Source organism: Dermacentor andersoni, unplaced genomic scaffold, assembly GCF_023375885.2.
Source record: "Dermacentor andersoni unplaced genomic scaffold, qqDerAnde1_hic_scaffold ctg00000041.1, whole genome shotgun sequence".
Lineage (NCBI taxonomy): Eukaryota > Metazoa > Arthropoda > Arachnida > Ixodida > Ixodidae > Dermacentor > Dermacentor andersoni.
In genome coordinates this window covers 88,939-110,650 of record NW_027314754.1, presented here as the reverse complement: position 1 = coordinate 110,650, position 21,712 = coordinate 88,939, and the positions used below count along the sequence as shown (strand labels likewise).

Here is a 21,712-nt window from a genome sequence, read left to right as displayed (position 1 = left end):
AGCATCGCAGCTTAAACAATGGCGTCTGTCTTTGCGCGGTGCGGTCGTGTGCATATTTTGCGCCGTGGTGGTGGGCCCGTTGGATTCCCGTGAACCAAGTCAACACGTGTAGAATTTGCAAGAAATTTGACCTGGAACCTTAGACGTGGCTACGACGTATGCAGCGCTTCCACGCGCTACGGACCGAGGTGCCTTTGAGAACAATCACCGAGCACCGAAGACGTAATGGTAGGGTGACTGCTTCGTGATCTCCGCTATCGTGTGCTTCATTACCCTTTTATAGTTCGCTTAATTATGGTAAATCACATCTCAGTGTAGTTCTTGTCACCTTTAACACCACTTTAGGTTACCTTACGCGTGGAAGCCGCTTGAAAACGACCGTACTCTTAACGTCGATGGCTTGCCCCTGCAAGAATGTGATCTTAATTTTTGTAGCAGGCTTCATGTTGATGCCTTTTTTGTTCTCGCCACTACTGAGTCGTGTGGAGCAGTTTTCTCCGTCCGCCGGAAGGTCAGCGTATAAGTTCAGCACTGCATTTTCAATATAGGCTGATGGGGCCTAGCTATCGATTTTGCTCCTGAATGTTAGGTGCTAAGGGACTTGTCATGTGCGCCCGCTGAGCGGCTAGTCTCTTTGGGGACGTTGAAGGGTTTATATTCACGTCGCCCAGAAAAACGACAGCCTCATAAACAGATTGTTGTCTTGGCACGTAAATATAGCAGGGTTCTTTAATGTCTATTCACATTGGTAGGACCATAAATTTACGTGAAACTGTAAGGCTTCGGCGAGATCTTTAATCCTTGGCTAACCTTCGGTGGATGGGCGGATCGGTTCCTAATCGAGCACGAAAGCGTAAAGAATCGGATGCCAATTTACAAAAGCATGTGTGAACGCGATCAGATTTCTGGTGGGATTCCATAAGCAAGAGCGGGGAACCCTTCAAGAGTGACGTTAGCGCAAAGCCTTCGCCATGTCTGATAGCTTGCCCAAGGGCACTGCGCATCGCAAGGCATCGTTGCGTGAGCCGGTGATGTCGTTTGCACTGCAATACTGCGCTAAGTGACAAGGTAGTGGTGGTCTCAGTTTTTCAAGTCGGCTAGTCGCTATCACGATTCGTTCTTTCGGCAAGCGAGCCAGACCGATAGTCGGCGTGACTTTGTGTAAGTCGCCTCTTCACCAAATAAGTGGCATAGTGATACGTGAAAACCATTAGTTGTTCACGCGGCACGTCTGAGAACGAAGTTTTCGAGGAGCACAATGCTGTCGTCCCTGTCCTTTTTTTTTTTTGTATGCTTTCTTTTTGAAGTACTGTCAGCGGCAAAAGTGAGCGGGATCTGAAATGCCTGACGGAGCGACTCAAAACTGCATTGCTGCGCCGTCTGCCGTCACACATCGTGGTGCGGAGGCTACAGGCACTTCTGCGCCAGGGGCGCTTCGCGCATGCGTGTCCTTTCTCGCTCCTCGCTTCCACGCGATGCGCTTTTGACACTTGCGGCAGTCGCTGAAGCGCCGAGTCACCATTGCCGCATGTTTGCTTAGGCTGTTGCGATGGATAATGAAGCTCGCGAGCGTCTTCTGTGCAGCACGCAACAAGGACACGCGCGCACACGAACGACAATTTTACAGCCAAGCTGCATATAGCTACCCTCCAGCGGTGGTTGATGCCCGTACGTCTACGCGTCGCGCTGACAAAAAAAAAAAAAAAAAGTTTCGTCTCTAGTTTTTCGCGAATGCTCTGTAGCTCTAAATCTAATTTAGGTATCTTGAAAAAAAAATCGAACAGAAATTGCCCGCTAAGACGGCCCCATCATTACGTGCAGTTTCATTACTTAGTTCACAGTGAAGTTGTAATTATTGTGGAATTACCGTCTGCCGTGGGGTGGTACTTATAATAACATATACACAGATGCGTCGACTGAGGCAAAACACCGCAGCTTCTCAGCTCGTCCTTCTTCAGAGAGTGGAAGGGCTGATTAATTTTTTTTTTTTTTTTTCAAAGCCCAAAACGCGCCATGGTTGCTTAGTGGCTATGGTGTTGGACCGTGAAGCACGAGTCGCAGGATCGAATCCCGGCCACGGTGGCCGCATATCGATGGGGGCGAAATGCGAAAACACCCGTGTACTTAGATTTAGGTGCACCTTAATGATCTCCAGGTGGTCCAAATTTCGGTAGTCCCCCACTACGGCGTGCCTCGTAACCAGAAAGTTGTTTTGGCACGTAAAAGCCCATTAATAAATTTAAAAAGTCAAAAGTTAGTCTTCGTCGTCTGCTTGGTGCGCTTTCCCCATATGAAGATGATCGAGACTAGCCCAACTGTATATGGGCTTTATTGAAATACATTTGTAGTTTTCTTATGTCTTGTATAAATTATGGTTTGAATGCGTATGTGCAAAGACTGAGCTCAAATCACGCATTGTGCACTGTGCGTATAAAATACGTTGAATTCTCGACTAGCGCTTTCCTACTCTGACGGCATTTATATTTCGTGCCTTCCAAGGTCGGTTGCTTACCTGGACCAGAAAGAGACAAGGCCTGCTTGCTCCTGCGTGACGTCAGCAGACAGATTCCATGGGAGCCGTCGACTGAGCATGCAAGTTTTCGGAAGCAGTGGTTTGCTGTTTATTACTTTTTTTTACACTGGATAACAAAGCAAAACCTTACTTCGATTTAAGCGCTGAGCGTAGTGATATTAGATGTTAATTAAGCCATGTACCAACAAACGATTGAGGACCTTAACAGAGAGTGTAAGACTGGTGTTAATTATTATGCATAAGACAAAGATAATTATCAATTGCCGGGCAAGGTAAAATAGTTCAGGAACGCCAGCCAGCCTCTGGAGTCTTTGGAGGAGTACGTTTACCTAGGTCAGTTACAGAGATCCCTGGTCATGAGAAGGAAATTTACAGAATAAAAATGGGTTGGAGCGCATACGGCAGACATTTTCAGGTCCTGACTGGAAGTTTACCATTATTACTGATATGAAAATTGTATAATCGGTGCATTTTACCGGTGCTGACATGCGGGGCACAAAACATGGAGGTTGGCAAAGAAGCTTGAGAACAAGTTAAGGACCGCGCAAGGAGCGATGGAACGAAGGTTGCTAGGCATAACGATAAGGTGTTGATCAGAGAGTAAACGGGGATAGTCAATAATATAATTGACATTAAGAGAAAAAGATTGAGCTAGGCAGGTAATGTAATGTGTAGGTTAGATAACCAGTAGATTAGGGTTACAGAATGGGTGCCAAGAGACGGCAAGCGCAGTCGAGGACGGCAAAAGACTAGGTGGGGCAATGAAATGAGGAAATTCGCAGGCGCTAGTTGGAATTGGTTGGTGCAGGACAGGGGTTATTGGAGATCGCAGGGAGTGGCCTGTGTGCTGCAGTGGATATGAAATAGCAAGATGATGATGATGATGATGATGAAGCCATGTCAAGCCAATTTTAATGTTTTGAGAGGGAACGGCCGTCATCGCTCGACTCGCGCGAACACACCCACTTGCCAGAGTCACAGCAGGCTGCACACAGTTGTCCGATTGTTCAGGCAGAGCAGTCTCACGCTAGAAAAACGTTGAAGGGCACGAAGTGCACGAACACGCTGTACGAACAGGTAAACACATCGGAGCGGCACATCTTCAGCACATCTTAAGGAACACGGCAGACATAAGTTATATAACCGTTAAAAAAATACCCCTAACCAAAAGTGGTCTAATCCTCACCCATGCCCCATGTATCCCACTAAGGCAAGAACAATAAACCAAAGACAATGACCTTACATGACATTGGTTTGGTATTCACGTTTTGCCGAACACAGACACAATTTCATTTTTATTTTAGACTCAAACGTTGTTAAAAGCGAATTATTGTTTCTTGTGAACGTTTCATTTGCCCTGTATTTGCTCCAAAGTGTGACTGAAAGGTCATAGGTCACGGCCAAGTGGATTGAAGTGGGACTACAACTGACTAATTTGTACTGCAGAAAATATTCACTGTCGCGATTGAATGAAGGGTGCAAAGGAAAAACTGCTACTTGCCTTTCCCTATTAGCGATTGTTTGCGATGTTGGTGTGATCTAACCGCGTGTGTTTAGGCTTTAGATTATGACACACACACAGCTTGATCATAGCTACATCAGAAGTAATCTAGTAATTACGCGTATGTGGTGCACTGAATTACTTCTCGTTCGCGTTCCATAGCAATATACGCATTTTTTAGACGTTTCTTATAACTGCGCGAAAAAAAACGAGGACACAAGAAACACACAACACCACGAGCGCAGACTGCCAACTGTTGATTTTTGGAAAGCAAGCAACATACATATTTCATTTGGGAACCTGTTCACGTGTCCGAATTGTCATTCTCGTGTGTGCCGATAAACATAAAAAGGTAAAATATTATCTGCTGGGTACCAGCGTAGCCCAAGATTACGACATGCGATCACCGAAATAACCGTGAGCAGTTCTTGCAGCATTATCAAGAAAGGGAGATGTAAAAAAAAAAAACTGAAGAATAACAGTAAGAGACCTCGAGTATGTGAAGGAAACGGATATGTCACTTAATAAATAACCTGTGTAAAGGTGTAGGATGAGGGCATAAAATCATTTGAAGAAAGCAAAAAGGCAAAAACCACATAACAAACGGGGAACATCACACCGATCACCAAATGTGACAATGACGTTATGAAAGCATGAAGGCTCAAAGTATGCCTTAATAAAAGCAACCACGGAAAGTGGGGTTGATGGCGACTATTCCATTTACAAACGTGGCTGTGAAAAAAGTGAAAACTGGTGAAAAAACCAACGCTCGGTGGCATTCGCAGCACAAAACACCTACAACGAAATATGCATGAGCGCGCCATCTGTCTCGTTGCTTTCAGAAAGAGTCAATTTTCTGGAATATGCCTTTTAAAAAATTCCTTTTGGCGGTCTAAGGTTTTTTTTTTCTTTTGGTTTTGTTTGTTGTAGGTGTTTCGCGCCAAGCGTTAGTTTTTGTCACCAGATTTCACTCTTTCCACACCCACGTTTGTAAATTCAATAGTCGCCGTCACCCCCATTTTCCATGGTTGTTTTCGTTAGGACATATTTTGAGGCTTCATGCTTTCATGACGTCATTGCCACATTTGTTGATTGGTGTGATATTCCCCGTTTGTTGTTATGTGGTCCTTAGTTTTCTTAGCCTTTTTGCTTTCTTCAAACTATTTTATGCCCTCATCCTTCGCCTTTACACCGGTTATTTGTTAAGTGACATGTCCGTTTCCTTCACATACTCGCGGTCTCTTCCTGTTTTTCTTCCGGTGTTCTTTTTAATGTTACCTCTCCTTTTCTTGATGATGGTGCAAGAATGGCGCACGGTTATTTCGGTGATCGCTTGTCGCAATCTTGGACTGCACTGTTACCCAGCAGATAAACTTTCACGTTTTTAAGCTTATCGGCACATGTGAGAGTGACAATGCGGACACGTGCGCAGCTTCCCGAATGAAATATATGTACATTGCTTGCTTTAAAGAAATAAACAGTTGGCAGTCTGCGCTTGTGGTTTGGTGTGTTTTTTTCTTGTCCTCATTTTTTTCGCGCACTTATAAGAAACATCTAAAGCTATGAACCAACTAGCCCGCCAGGACGTCCTACTACCAATATACGCAACACGGACGAGCAGAGCAGGAAAAACTAGTCCCTTCTAATGGCATATGCGGTACTGCTATATCAGGCATCTCTTTTTATCCGGAAAACTGACACATCATGGCCACTGTAGTTCTTTCAGATAAGGTACATGGCTTGGCGAACATTTGCAGCAAGAAGAAATTCATCTATTTAAACGACATATGCAAATAACCTTCTTAATTAAAAACATTAGGGTGGACGCTGTAATTGAGAAATCGAAGCTGAGGTGTAGGGTCATATCTGCTTAGGTGAAATTCTAAGGGTAGCACCAATTTCAAGACATCCGTCTTCAAAATCCTTGACGTTTAAGTTTAGATTTATTTACTTACAGATTTCTTGCGTCGCCGTAGTGGCGTTACTGTGTGGGCGCGGGCGGGTATACAAAATCAACATAGTTTGTATAAATAGCTGGATAAATTAATGGAATGCATCATGTAACCGCACAAAAACAAGGGACAAAGAAGGAACACGCAAGACAGGCGCGGAACTTCAACTAAGATTTACTCCGGGAAATCCCACATTTACACAAGTATCATAATCACACTTGCTAATCATCAAACAGCCATCACTCGACGTTGGCATGCGGGCGTGAGTGCCACAAATTTGCTTGTAAATATTTGAACCCTTTATCGCTCAATGACACTGAAGAGCTGCTTACGCAGCTGCCAGATTGCATTTTTATACAGTAAGCTTCATAGATTTCTCGGCTCAGTTGTGACGCAAACATCTTCAAGACTTTAGTATCGCGGAACCTAGGCGTGCAATTACGACAGTGGCGACAATGGTCAGCCAGTTTGGCACCCCCCGCCAATCCTTCTACTCCTGCGCGGTGCTCCTGCAGTCTGACGTTTAGGCACCGTCCCGTCTGCCCTATGTAGCTATTGCCACAAGAGAGAGGTATCTGGTACACTACCCCTATTCTGCATGGGACGAACCTGTCGACGTGCTTGATACCACATTCATTTCTTTTGTTCTTACCCTGCACCATGTTGCACATACCCGCCAGTGTTTTGAGCGCCGTGAAAACCAACGGTTTAGCCCGATAGGCGGAAGGGTGCAAAAGTTAGTGGCCTGCAGGGTGCAGCCACCTGTTGGCAAAGAGCTTAAACAGGCAAACACACAGCTAACCAAGCAGTATACCAAGCAGTATACCGCAGCTACCAAGCAGTAAGCAGTACGAAGCGTATTATACTTTGCTGCTGGAGTAAAGTAGACGACACGACGTCACACTATGACGCCGAGTCAGGCAAGGCGGGCGGAGTAGCGCCGACCGCTTGGCTAAAGAGTTGAGGAGAACAAGCGTGGCTAGGGAGAGAGTAACTTGTAATGGGCCACATATATCTTTATGTGAGGCGCTTCACTTACATTGTGGCGCGTACGTTTTACTGTTGCTGTACCACACGCGTCTGCAAGATGGTCCAAACTGTTTCAGGGACCCGTAAAGGATGTGCTATTCTAATGGCTATATCATCGGGCTCCTGTGCTAGAGGCCCTCTGTTCGAAACCTGCCATCAGACCATTTTAATTGTTATATTTACAAAATATAATATATAGATATACACGTATATGAGGAACATCACCGCGGCCAGTGGTCGCAGAGGTACATATCGGCCCACACTTTCAGGCTCCACAATCTCAGGGATCAGCCCACGGTAAGAGGCTGGGAACATAGCCGATACGGAAAAGTTGTGGTAACTCGCTAAGAACAGCTATGTCTTTATAAAATGCGGCAGAAAGCATTCTCGGTGACCATCTAAGCCAATGCAAAGCATTTCTCCCCTGCACGTGACGCAAAGCCACAAAGAACTCAAGAACTCAAGCGCTTACTCGACCACCGCCACATGCGCGGGCCGCGACACCCCGACGACGTACGATCGGAATCCGAGCCAGTCACAGACTGTACAAGCCGAACCAAATTTCTCTTCGGCAAAGTGCTTTTTGAAAGTAGGCGTCGGCGTCCCGCAAGTGGCGGGCCTCCGAACGGCGCCGCTCGATCTCGGCAGCCACTTCAGCGGCCGCTCACTCGGCGTGCCGCTGTTCTTCGGCTGCGCGTCGCTTCTACTCCGCGACTGCGTGTGTCTCGTCGGCCCGTGGCTTCACTTCCTGTCTCGTCACGTCGGTACGTCTCGCATACCTCTGTGGTCTCGGCAGAGCCTTTGTTCTTTTACGTGGCTCGTACAGTACTTACGCCCCTACCGGCGAGTGGAGCAAGGACAGGTAGCGCCAGGCGAGTACAGCCAACCCCACCTATAGACTATAGGTGGTGGTGGTGTAGCGGTATGCGAGCTGGCGCTTGGGGGTATGCGCGTATCGGCGAGAAACTCTATGACCTTGCACGTCCTCTCGTTTGACCGTGGTTCCGACTAGGCGAGTAAATGCTCCCCTTTAAGAAACACAAAGGAAAACAAACGCTATGAGTTACGGACTAAAAAACTGAGCCACTGCAGTGTGCCACTCAATAACCTCTGTTCACTGTATACTTAACAAAGAAATCAAAGTATCGCTCGCGCATGTGTTACCCCTGCATAAAAGCAATATGTAAATAGTTTCCACCAGTGCAGTAGAAGCTCTTCTTCCGAGGACGTTCACCTCTCGAAGACGGTCATGCAGAAGCGACAATGAGCAGGTAAATGTGTAATACGGTTATTTTTGACACTGTTGGGGTCTCGGTGCTGACGCCCGTTATTGCCAATGGGTCGCAAGCCCCAAGGGTAGCGTTGGCCTGGCGGCCTGGGGCACTGGAAGCATCCGAAGGTCCCGGCAAAGCAAGAGTAGACTGGTAACAGAACAACTTGTTTATTCTAACATAGCAAAAGAGCGGCCGGTCAGGTCGACCGAAGTGGAGAGACGGGAGAGCACGTAACTCAACAGAACAAATCGGAGCCTCCCTCTCGGCGTCCGGGGGCAGCTGCTCTTATACTCTCGGCGTCGCGGGCCAGAAGGAAGGTCACGGGATGAGCCCACGCGACGGCGGAGCACGGAGCCCACGCGACGGCGGAGCACGGAGCCCACGCGACGGCGGAGCACGGAGCCCACGCGACGGCGGAGCACGGACGAGCTGAGAGACAGGTCGAGACGAGTGTAGTGACGCATCGCCAACCCGCCGACGGACAGACCTCCTGGCTCCTCACTTGGGGAGCTCCGCTCCCCGGCTGCCGCGCTTTGACAAGCGTGGGCACACACACACACACGCACACACGAAGACACGTGGCACTGAAACACGCCTGGACACGCTTGGCGGGGAGGCGTTGCGGCGGCGTCGAACGGGCCAAAATGTCCGCCGCTTTGAACGAAGCCCCGGCGTCCGTTGCATCCGCGCCGGCATTACCGCGCGTTGTAGGCGAAACGTAACAGACCGCCCCGCCGGGGGAAGGAGATCCCGATGGTCAGGGGACTGCATCCGCTGTCCGGAGGGATGTCGCTCGATGATGCCCATAACCGAAGTTGGGCGTCCTTTGGCGTTGCCTGAGCGCAGCGCACAGAGAAGGCCTCGTTCTCACGTTCAGGTTCACACAGGACACTGCAAAGTGACTTCGGGAGAGTTGACATTTTTGTTCTCGTTTCCGGCAAGCGTTAGAACTACGCCGAAAGTCAACCGCTCAGTCAGCAAGCACGGCACAACCCTCACTAAGCCCTGCCAGGCTCTTTCCCCTTTTATACTGCTGCCTAGTTCCTTACAGTAGTTTAGCAGCACTCAGAACGCGTCCACAAATCGGAAAATTGCACTAGAAAGCACATCAGCACTTTGAAACACTACACAAAAGCAATAGGTTAAAAATCCTGCCTCAGGAAGAAAAACATCAGTAACAAGCAATTTTGAGGCTGATTCCCACGTTAGGGGCTTCGACTTAAGCCATCGGCGTTACCGTTGAGACTCCCCTTTTTGTAACGCACATCAAAGCAATATTGTTGCAAAGCGAGGCTCCAGCGCAGGAGGCGGCCATTTTTGGTAGAGATGGTCTGCAGCCATTGGAGAGGGCAGTGATCCGTCTCAATGATAAACCTCGAGCCAGCTAGGTAACATGACAATTTCTGAACGGCCCACACGATACACGCACACTCTTTCTCGGTGGCGCTATACGCCTGCTCACGACTCGTCAGCTTACGACTAGCATACAGGACGGGGTGTTCTACTTCTCCATTTTCCCGTTGGCACAGTACAACGCCCATGCCTCGCTCACTAGCATCGCACTGAACAACGAACCCTTTTGTGTAGTCGGGCGATCGTAGCACAGGCTGGCTTGTTAGGGCGCTCTTTAGGGCGCTAAAAGCTCTTTCCTTTGTCTCGTCCCAGACGACTGTTTGCGGCTCTGTCTTTCTTAGAGCATCCGTTAGGGGAGCCGCGATATCAGAGTACCTGGGGATGTACCTCTGATAGTAGTCGGCGACACCTAAGAACGACCGAATATCGGTCTTCGTGCGCGGTTGCGGGAAGTCTCGCACAGCGGCCACCTTTATTTCAGAGGGGCGGCGACGACCCCGACCAATCACGTGTCCGAGGTAGACAACCTCGGCCTGTGCTAACTGGCACTTGGGAGCCTTGACTGTCAAGCCCGCATCGCGCAGGCGGGTTAGCACTGCCCGCAAGTGCGCCATATGCTCAGGCCAGGAGGCGGAGAATATCGCTACGTCGTCTAGATACGGTAAAGCGAATTCTTGCTGTCCCCGCAACACTTTATCCATGAGGCTTGAAAAGCAGTATGGCGCGTTCTTCAAACCAAAACTCAAAACTTTAGGACGGAATGTCCCCATTGGTGAAATGAACGCCGCATACCTACTAGCCTCTTCTGTAAGTGGAACCTGCCAATAACCCCTGACAAGATCTAGGGTGGAAATAAACTGAGCGCTACTCACTCTCTCAAGGCGCTCCTCGATGTTAGGGATCGGATAAATTTGATCCTTAGTGATGGAATTAAGCCTGCGGTAGTCGACGCAAGGACGAGGTTCCTTGCCCGGTACCTCATCTAATATCAAAGGGGAGGTATAATCACTCTCACCCGCCTCAATAACACCGAGCTGTAGCATTTTCTTTACCTCAGCCTCCATAATATCGCTCTGGCGGGGTGACACCCGGTACGCCTTGGATCGTACTGGCTCTGGGGAGGTAAGTTCTATGTCATGAGTAAGGACAGAAGCCCTACCAGGCCTCTCAGAGAACAGACCTTGAAACTCTTGTAAGAGCTGGTGTAATTCGGTTTTCTGCTCAGGCGACAGCGATGCTTTACTTATTAAGTCACTAATGACTTGATCGGTGTCTTTCCTGTTCGTCACTGAGCCTAGTCCCGGAAGCTCGACCGGAAGCTCTTCTAACTTTCCCGCATCGGGAATTTCCTCTCCAGTATCTGGTGCCTTTAACGCTACAGGCTCAATTTTATTCAGTTCGGGCGTGCTCTGAATACCAGCTTGCTGCGCCTCTGACCCTTTCTCATCGTTCGACAACGTCGGTCCCGCAACTACCGCCTTTGCAGCGAGCTCCCGAACCTTCGATCTGGTTAAGGCCTGAACGCTAGCCTCACCAAACAAAAGCCCCTTCTCGCGCAGGAGGTGATCGGACCTGTTCGAAAATAGGTACGGGTACTGGGGGGGCAGCATAGATGACACTGCGGCCTCCGTCTCAAGTGCTCCGAAAGGTCCTTCAATAAGCACTTTTGCTACCGGCTGACACACGCTATGAGCTTCCACTGCTTGCTTGATCCATGCGCACTCGCCCGTGAACATATCGGGTTCTACGTAAGAGGGGTGAACTACATCCATTGTAGCTGCGGAATCGCGAAGCACTCGGCACTCTTTCCCGTTCACGAGGAGGTCTCGCATGTAAGGCTCGAGAAGCTTGATGTTCTCGTCAGTGCTGCATAATGACAAAAACACGACTTTTGGTTTTGTTTCTGGACACTGCGCCGAAAAGTGACCCGGCTTCTGACACGTATAACACACGCACGCTTGCCTCGTCTCGAACCGCTTTCTGCGTTCGGCTTCGGTTGCCGCCGTCTCCTCACGTTCGGTCGGACACTGCGCCGAAAAGTGACCCGGCTTCTGGCACGTATAACACACGCGCGCTCGCCTCGTCTCGAACCGCTTTCTCATGGGCGTGAACTTCGGCCTCTCAAACTTGGAGCCAAATTCACCCTTTTGACCGTCCTTAGCTCCGCGAGCCCGACGCGTCACAAACTCCTCGGCTAGCTCAGCGGCTCGAGCCACCGTACTAACGTCTGGCCTATCCAAGACCCAGTACCGCACGTTCTCAGGTAACCGACTATAAAACTGTTCTAGCCCGAAACACTGCAGAACTTTCTCGTGGTCACCAAACGCTTTTTCTTCTTTGAGCCACTCCTGCATGTTTGACATAAGCCTGTAGGCAAACTCTGTATATGACTCACTCTTGCCTTTCTCATTTTCCCGAAACTTCCGACGGAACGCCTCCGCTGACAGCCGGTACTTTTTTAGCAGACTCGATTTCACTTTGTCGAAATCCTCTGCCTCCTCTCTATTCAAGCGAGCGACTACGTCGGCCGCCTCGCCGGGTAGCAAAGTGAGCAAGCGCTGTGGCCACGTTTCCCGAGAGAACCCCTGCTTCTCGCACGTTCGCTCAAAGTTAACCAGGAACAAACCAATGTCCTCTCCAAGCTTAAACGGCCGCATCAGGTCAGTCATTTTGAACAATACTCGTTCTCCTGCACCGTGTGCCTGACTTCCATTACGAGCGCGTTCCATCTCTACCTCGAGACGCTTCATTTCCAAAGCGTGTTCGCGCTCTTCTTTTTCTTTCTGTTCTTTTCGTTCACGCTCATCTTTCTCTTTCTGTTCTTTAAGTTCACGCTCCCTCTCCTCAATGGTCACAAGGCATTCCGACAGCTCGTCATCCTCAGCTTCTAACTCAAGAATAGCCCTTAGCAGTTCTGGTTTTCTGAGTTTGTCTGAGACATCCAGACCCAACTCTCTTGCAAGCTCCAGCAATATCGGTTTGCGCAACGACTTCAAATCCATGGCTGCTCTGAATGCTGCTTTCTCTACTGCCTACTATTGTCTTGCCGCAAACTAACCCGGCAGCAACGACAACCACAATTACCAGCTCTGTTTCTGACACTAACAAAAGCCTGGCAAAACTCAGAAGAAGAAAGTCCCGCACTCACCAAACCTCGCAGCCAAGAATTCAGCGCAGTCGTTCCGCTGCAGGCAACCAGTCATCACACAGGGCTCGTTGCACTGATCCCGGATGGTCGTTGTGCTGCTCAGCATACATTCAACCGCATCTCTTCGCTGCTGGCCTCCGTTGTCGCGATCTCACCGCTGGCAACCAGCTGTTGGGGTCTCGGTGCTGACGCCCGTTATTGCCAATGGGTCGCAAGCCCCAAGGGTAGCGTTGGCCTGGCGGCCTGGGGCACTGGAAGCATCCGAAGGTCCCGGCAAAGCAAGAGTAGACTGGTAACAGAACAACTTGTTTATTCTAACATAGCAAAAGAGCGGCCGGTCAGGTCGACCGAAGTGGAGAGACGGGAGAGCACGTAACTCAACAGAACAAATCGGAGCCTCCCTCTCGGCGTCCGGGGGCAGCTGCTCTTATACTCTCGGCGTCGCGGGCCAGAAGGAAGGTCACGGGATGAGCCCACGCGACGGCGGAGCACGGAGCCCACGCGACGGCGGAGCACGGACGAGCTGAGAGACAGGTCGAGACGAGTGTAGTGACGCATCGCCAACCCGCCGACGGACAGACCTCCTGGCTCCTCACTTGGGGAGCTCCGCTCCCCGGCTGCCGCGCTTTGACAAGCGTGGGCACACACACACACACGCACACACGAAGACACGTGGCACTGAAACACGCCTGGACACGCTTGGCGGGGAGGCGTTGCGGCGGCGTCGAACGGGCCAAAATGTCCGCCGCTTTGAACGAAGCCCCGGCGTCCGTTGCATCCGCGCCGGCATTACCGCGCGTTGTAGGCGAAACGTAACAACACTCGCATTCTGCCAAAATTTCAAACGAATTACCGCTCCTACGCTCATGCAAACGGCCTGCCTGAATGGCTCAAAACGCCAACATTGCTCAGTTTGGCAGCATTCACAATGGTACCACGGATCAGTGGCCATAGTTTGGAATTGACACAGCTAGTCGATAGGAAACGCAGCGGTCCGTAGAAAATAAACTGATACAGACGGCTGACGCTTTCGGAGCGGACCGGGAGCGTTTCACACGGTTGCATGCGTTCGTCTTTTTTTAGAGCGAATCTTTCTTTACACTTCTCCGAGGTTTGAAGCTCGTCGTCGTTTTCTCATCGGACATAAGTAACTTGGGCCATTGAGTATGTGCTGGATGTTCTCCTGCCGAATGCGCAGCTTGGGCCATCAGGGTATACGTGCTCGAACAAACATTTTGCTGCTGGCTCCTGCCTCGACTGTAGCAGACAACTTGGGTCACTAGTTTTCTATGTACCGCTGGGAATGTGCACGAACAGACAACTCCACGCGCTCAGTATGTGCAACTCGGAATGTGCCTACCGTGCATGTGTCCAGTTTTTGCCCAACTTCCTGGAATGTACGTGTCGAAGTTCCATAAGGAGTATGAAGACTATCTATTTAGATACGTGTGCCACTTCTAAATACATTTAAGGCTTCAGATATGTGTGGCACTTTCTCGGGCCATTGTGGAATCAGTGGCAATGATTCCGCCGATAACGCTGCTCGCACAGCACATCAAGTAGAGGCGCTGTGCGTCCAATTCCGCTTTCGAGGACAGACGCCGTAAGGCAGCTTCGACACCTAGCACACACCACCGAGTGCCAGGTACTGACCGAGTGGAATTCGCCAAACTTAAGACTTACGCGACTTCATCGATTAAACCCCTCACTGCAACTCCCACCTCCAGTCGGACTTCGTTCGCATGAAGCTACGCTTCTCTGTCGCCTTTGGTTAGGAGTCGCCTTCACAAAGGCATACTCTACATTAATTGGAGCGACCGGCAGTGCAGCATGCGAGGTTTGAGGCACCGAAGAAAATATCGACCACCTGCTGTGCCACTGTCCACGATATGCCCCAGAAAGACAAGAACTTGCTAACGCTCTCCAAAAACTGGGCAATGGGCGGCTTTCTGTGCAGGTGCTGCTGGAACACTGCCCCCAGAGCTCGCTCGTCTGCCCATGAAGCGGTGCAGGCGCTTTTGTGCTTCTTGAGGACGATGTGTTTGAACGTCTGTGACTATTAATGCAATTTCTATTAAACCACACGCGTCAGCGAACTCACCGCTAATTTCCTTCTTTCCTTCCTTCCTCTCCCTGTCGTCTTTGTTTTCCCCTTTCCTATTCCCCGGTGTAGGCTAGCCAACCGGACGTTATTCTGGTTAACCTCCCTGCCTTCTGCTTTTCTCTTTCCTCCTCCTGTGGCACTTCTCTGTGTACACACCTTTCATCAATACTCTTCGCGCATCATGCACCGCCTTAGTTCGTACTCGTGAGGATGAGAGCTAAAATGTACTGGCGACCAGGCTGCCCCGCTGTCAACCGCTGCTGCTGCTAACTCAATAGCTCATCAAAAGCGCTTTGTCTCATCTGCATCGAAACACTGCGTGGGATATCTGTGTGTTCTTTCGTCTGCTACTTCGTGACTAGGGGTTAAAGCGTAACACTAATATAGTACTGTTACCGTTCGTTAATCACCATTACCGTGACCGACTGGCAAGAAATGCTAGGTCTTCGCGGGGGTGCTCCCAGCAGTTCCATCTTTTAGCAGCCGTTCTTTCGATCACGTCACAGTGACTTAGCTCTGGTACTTCCAGTCTCACGATCGACCTGTTAAAATGCCGCTCTTCGAGAGAATTGTAGGTTGCGAATGTTTTGCCTGCTCTCAGTCTGCTGCGAGACTAGAATTTCGGTATAGGAACAGGAACCCGCTACCCAACGTTCCGGATTTTGCAGAAGCATCTCATTAAATCGCTTCATTCCCGAAGTTGATTGGCAGGCGGCAATGCATAGATTGGGTTTGTCTGCGCTACAACTTGGTAAGCATGCTGAAGCTTGATGGATTTTTTTAGTCTTCTGGTTTGCAACGGGTCAGTTGAGATTGCGTTTTCTCGTGTGTAGGCTACGCCCAGAACTTACAACAGGGCGCATTGATCCGGAAAGCTCAGACGAATGATTTGTCAGACTCAAAAAAAAAAAACGAAATATAGCGTGAGAAAACTCACGTGGAAAGCCGACTTAGAATTGCAGAGAGCATTTTATGTAAACGTCGCGTCGCGTAACACATTGAATGTGACGTCCACGAGGTCCCTAAGCATATGACGAATTTATAGCCTTGTCACACAGGCATGTTGAATCGCGATCGCGTACGATGCGGGTCGGGTCCTTCTGTACGGGCACTTTTCGACGACGATTTTGCACCATCCGCATCCAGTCGATCGCGATTTGTATTGCTGTCGTCTGCACCGTCGTGCTGTGAGCTTAGCAAACTCGACCCGGATTGCTGGACCACGCAGCGGCAACCATTCTTGTTCGCGATGGAAAAATTTGATCTGGATCGGGCTTGATCGCGATCTGAAGTGCCCGTGTTGCATTGGTATTCAAGAGCGGCCGAAGCCAAAGCGATTCAAAACCTCCCCTCGCAACACAACTTGCGTATTCAAGATGTCAAACAGTACGGTCCGGATCCTTTTGACGAATGGGCTATACATGTAATCTTACACCTGTGCTAAGGCGCTCAAGTGCTTGCAATTTGCTACTGCAGAAATGTTACCGACGTCCACGCAGCCCGCACGCGCTGTCGTGCAAACAAGAAAACACCGAATGTGTGTCGCGGGGCAAATAACGGCGCTCGAGAAGACACGTCGAAGTAGAGCTGCAGCGGCATTCTCGCCGTCACGGGTAAACTGCCATGGCTGAGCTGCAAGGTGAAGCAACAACGCTATCGCGAATAACAGCTGGCATTCAGGAAAAAGGCAAAAACCTTGGCATTCTATATTCAAGCGCTCCGAGTCCTGTTGTCGGAGCAGTCGTCGAGAGTGACGTGTTTCCTACAACGTCATCACAGCATGGCGTCGCCGTAACTTAGGCAGCCTAGGCCACTGCAAGCTGTCGTCTCTGCGAACGCTCGTCACACCGTCGCGTCCGCATGTTTTCCCGGCAGCGTGGGGTGCTTTCGTTACGCGAAATATCGGACGTTGACAGCAGTCCCTTGGTTATACATCTGCGATTTCCTCCTCCGAGAGCGAGTTGCACGTTCGGCTTGCGCGCTTGTCCTCTACCTCTGGGTTCGTGACACGCCGGATCTGCCCGACTCAGCTTAGGGGTGGAGGCGACCAGCCGAAAGTACGATTACCCACCGGTTCATCGCTGAGCTCACTTTATCAGTAGAGCAACGCTCTTTCCCTCTTTTTTTTCTTTCCCCCGCAAACCGGACGCAGTGCGAATCTTTGAGCATCGCAGATTTGAAATGGCGTCTGTCTGTCCGCGATGCGGTGGTGTGCATGTTTTTCGTGGTGGTTGCGTGCCCACTGGCCTGCCGTGAACCACGTCGACGCGTAGAGAATTCACAAAGGCTTTGACTTGAAGTGTCCCTGAGATGTGACTACGACGTATGCTGCACTTCCAGGCGCCACGGAGTGATGTGCCTTTGAGAATAATTACCGAGCACGCAAGACCTACTGTTATGGGGTAACTACTTCGTGATCTCGGCTATTGCGTGCTTCATTAATATTTCATAGTTCCCTTGTATTATGGTAAACGACAGCTCAGTATAGTTCTTGTCACCTTTAACAACACTGTAGGTTTCCTTAAGAGCGCAGCCGCCTTCAACCTGCTGGTACTTTTAACGCCGATGGCTTGCTTCTGCAGAAAAGTGATGCTAATTTTCGTAGGAGACTATGTTCGTGCCTTTGTTGTTCTCACAACTGCTGGCTCGTGTGACGCCGTTATTTTCTCCGTTCACCGGGAGGTCAGCACATGAGTTCAGCACTGAATTATCAACGTAGGCTGACGAGTGTTATCTCCATTCAGTTTTCGTGTGGATGTTAAGCGCGTTTGGTTCTTCTGATACGTTCTCCTGCCAAGCTGTCTGATTCCTTGGCGACTTTGAAAGGTTTCTGTTTCCGACCCAACTTCGTCATTGGAGACTGCAAACGTGTTCTTAATTCAGGGCGAGAAATCAATAGTCCTGCACTCTTAAAGAAGTTTCCACCCTTTGTAGCTTGTCACACAGCAATAATCATCTGCCTTGGTTGTGTTTCCGTTCTTGAAAACACTGCATTTGCTACTTTCCTGTCGAGGATATTGTGTCACGCTGATTACGCACATACCTGGAAATACCGGGTGTGCTGCACTAAAGAAAACAAATGCGCGCAAGGCATGACGCATTTGCTATGGCGTAGTTACTAGCGCTTGGGACACGACAAGCCCCGAAGGGTGCAAACTTTTTTTATGAGTGTGTTCATGAATACCGTAGCCTATGGGCTAGAACGTTTCGCGTGACGTTGTTTTGACAAAAGCGTCACCGCGTGCGCGTGTAGTTCAAGCATGCATGGCGACACATTCTCATTTGGCCCATTGAGAAAACGAAACGCTCGAAATACGCGTACACTGAGTTAGAACAAACAGGAACCGCGGTAATATCTTTTTATGGCCTCTCACAGTGTCCTCATTTCATCGTCAATTTTCAACACGAATTAGTTTCTTCTTGGCCCATTTGCAGTGGTTCCACAGAACGACTGCAAATGGGCCATAGTGAAGCGATAGTGAGGCTTCACCGCTTCGAACTTCCGAAAGCAGTGACTCGTATTCGCATAGGCGTCTATTCCAGTTGTCAGGCCGTAAATTCAAGAATTATTTGGTTAAACTGTGGTGCATGGCTTTGTAATTGATCACAAAAGTGTATAGCATACTTAGCTGCCCCTTTACAACAATGGTGTCGGGGGATGGGCGAACAACTGGTTCAGAAGCATTATTAATCAACTAGCGTTAACGCATAAGTGCAGATGAGAAGCATCAGGTGCACATGCAGAAATACATAAAAAATTGTTTTCCTATCTTATGTAAACAAATACGTAAACTAATTTGTAGATAGCAGGTAGCTAACAGATTTCATTCAAGCGGATGCATTGCATGCAACTGTAATACTTCTTAACGTTGCATGTGCACAAATGCTCACGCAATCCTACATAGAGATTGAGGGCTACATGCATTTGAGATTTTTCGACTGCTTGCATGTACATGCATGATTTTCCCTCTACAGTTCCCTAGGTATGTTCGCATATGCATGCTGGATGCAATAAAATTCTATAGACATTTCGAATAGACTGCATATTAGAAACCCCAGCAGCGAGTGTTTATATATAATTGAAACACAGTTGTCAATATATGGTTTGTATAACTTCTATATAGGCAGTCCGCAGTCCATCCCGGTTATTTTAACCAACCTTAAAAAACACACAGTGCAAGATATACTATTATAAAAAGACCTACAGTTAAGATCTCTGACGGCTGGACACCATAGGTCTTAAATTCGGATCTTACTGCACCGTCTCTTTTTACATTATTCTTCGTTGAACATCTTCAGTAAATTTGTTAGCTGGGACGCCCTGTATCGACAGTAGTCGATAAATAGTGTAAGGCTAATGTCTATAGATTAGCTATAGACTGGTCTACAGGAATTGTCCGTACACAGTCTGTGGACTTACGGTCTTGCACTTAAAAAGTGTGAGTCTATAGGCTGTCTGCAGACTGTCTATAGATTAATGAAAATTCACGTTTGTGGGCAAATAAATGTCAGCAGAATGTCTATAGTGAAAAGTGCATAGGATGATACAGTTCTATTTTTGTAGGCTGAAGTCTATGGAATGTCTATGGACAAATGTCTTTAGTCTAGACAGTTGCTTAGAGATTTTATAGACTTCAGTCATGTTCTACTTTTGTGGACTGATGTTATAAAATCTCTATAAGCTAATGTTTGTAGACTATCTATAGACATTTGTCTATAGACATTCCATACACTTCAATCTAGAAAAATAGAACTGTATTTATCTACAGACATTCTGCAGACAATTGTCTACAAACGCGAATTTTCATTAATCTATAGACCAGAACACGCTAGCCTCGCACCCAGGCTAATCGAACGCATACTCTCGCACCAGGATTGCCCGGTCGACCAGCGCCATTTTGTTCTGGGCTGCCAAAGCGTGTTCGCCGGCGACCAGCAGACATGGCTAGCGCTAGCTCTAGGACTCCAAAGTGCGGAAACGTGCCCGTTCGCGCGAATCCAAAGTACAAGAAGTCATCTGGGCATCGTTGCGTCGTGTTTGGATGCCAAAATAACCAGCGGAAAAGGAGCAGGTTGCTTAGCGCTGTTTGCGAAGAGCACAATACACGTAGGGAATCGTGCCGGTGCGGTGTTTTCAGCCTGCACCGATTTCCATCCGCAACGAAGAATGACAAGCTGCGCCACCGGTGGATAGCTCCAGTGAATAGGAAGAACTACCAACCCAGTGAAAATGCACGAGTGAGTATTCGATCTGTGTATATTTTGGTGCCACGTTCAACTTTGCGCCCTACGAACGTAATATGTGTAACACGCAGGTTTGCTCCGAGCACTTTCTGGACAAGCCCACAGAGCAGAATCCCGCGCCGGTGCTTCGCCTTGGCTATAACAAGAAGGCAAGCCTTTTCGTGTTTTCATTCAGGCAGAGCTCCCGACGGTTAAGCGGAACAGTTGAGTTTGCGGTTAGCGATACTTGCAGCTGCTGCACGGCATGACCATTAAGCGTGAACGACAAGTTGTAAACGATAGTATGTTGCCCTGCTGGTGAGCGTTATTGCTAATGAAAGTAAAACGAAGTCTGCTCGTCACGTAGCATGCGTCGACAAAAACGTAAACAACGACTGCTCGTCGCCGAAGGTGTTCTTGCAGCGCGCCTGTCTTTACGAGCTGGTGTTGCAGGTGTCATTCGTAACGAATTCATTTGAGCATCCTGAGCTCTAAACTGCGTGCGGGCTGTTATGCAGGGCAAAGCGCAAAATTTTTCCGTTCATAAGGCGAGGAAAATAAGGTGCTTAATTATTGTTGTATTTTGTAACAAAAGTTTGCTCGTTCTCACCAGTTTCTTTTACTGTTTTCTAAGGGAGCGCTAACAATCCGATATGGCCTCGCACGAGCGAAACAGGTCTGATACCAGGTAGCTGCTTTTGGTGGGGCTAATTTTTTGGAATGCAGGTGCGGTTGTTGTCTTGTACCAAAGGCTTCCCTGATGATGCAGCTTTAAGTAGGGATGGTAATTTTATGTGCCCTGTCATGGTTTGTGCAACTGTACATACAAAACCTGCAACCGTCATGCTCGCCCTGTTTTATGGGCTTTGACTGCACATGTAGTTGAACATTATAACTACTGTAGTTCCTCATTTTCCAATGAGTGCAGGTTTAGCATCACATGCTGCTTGTTCGAGTACTGTAGGCTTGTGTTCTTAATGTTGTACTCTTAAGGGGTTACACGATACAATTGGCCTGGTGCATTTTCTATTTCATTTTGAGAGGACTTTATGTCTTCGCAACAGTGATGGCATGGGAAAGAACTACAGCCCTTCTTGCTATAACATATGTATTGTTTTCAATTTGCAGGTGGTGAAGGGCAGGCGTCTGCTAATCAGGCAGTCAAACGACCTCGCCAGTTGGTTGCCAAACGCGGCCAACCCAGTAGTGACCATGACAAACAAGACCAAACTGAAAGTGCAGAGGACAATGTTCTGCGTGCTTTAATAAAATGTGGCACCAACACAGTGCTGTAAAATCCTTCACAGGTTACGTGCTTACGTGGTTACCCGATGTATTCGCTTCTGCAGTCTGCACATCACTCAGTGTGGCCATTGCGGACTTGCATGAGGTCTTGAAGTTTGATTGAATCGAGACAGCGAAAATGACAGGCTAGAAAAAACGCGAAACACGCCTTCCGCCCAGCTAAAAAGCCCAAGTTTCGCTTTCGCGCCGGGTCGCATCTCCCGGCGTGGCAGCCCAGGCCTGCTACTTCGCGGCGCTTGGGATAGATGGCGCGACCGGCGCTCATCAATATGGCGACGCGCTTTGAATTC

The 21,712-nt window shown here is 48.9% G+C and overlaps 1 long non-coding RNA gene across 1 annotated transcript; it reads left to right on the top strand.

Annotated features, from left to right (window-relative positions):
- Positions 1-19,777: 19,777 nt before the first annotated feature.
- On the top strand, positions 19,778-21,399 carry LOC129381737 (uncharacterized). The gene is made up of 2 exons (XR_011891343.1): positions 19,778-20,287; positions 21,246-21,399. It is a non-coding gene; the product is annotated as an uncharacterized lncRNA (long non-coding RNA).
- The last annotated feature ends 313 nt before the right edge of the window (positions 21,400-21,712 follow it).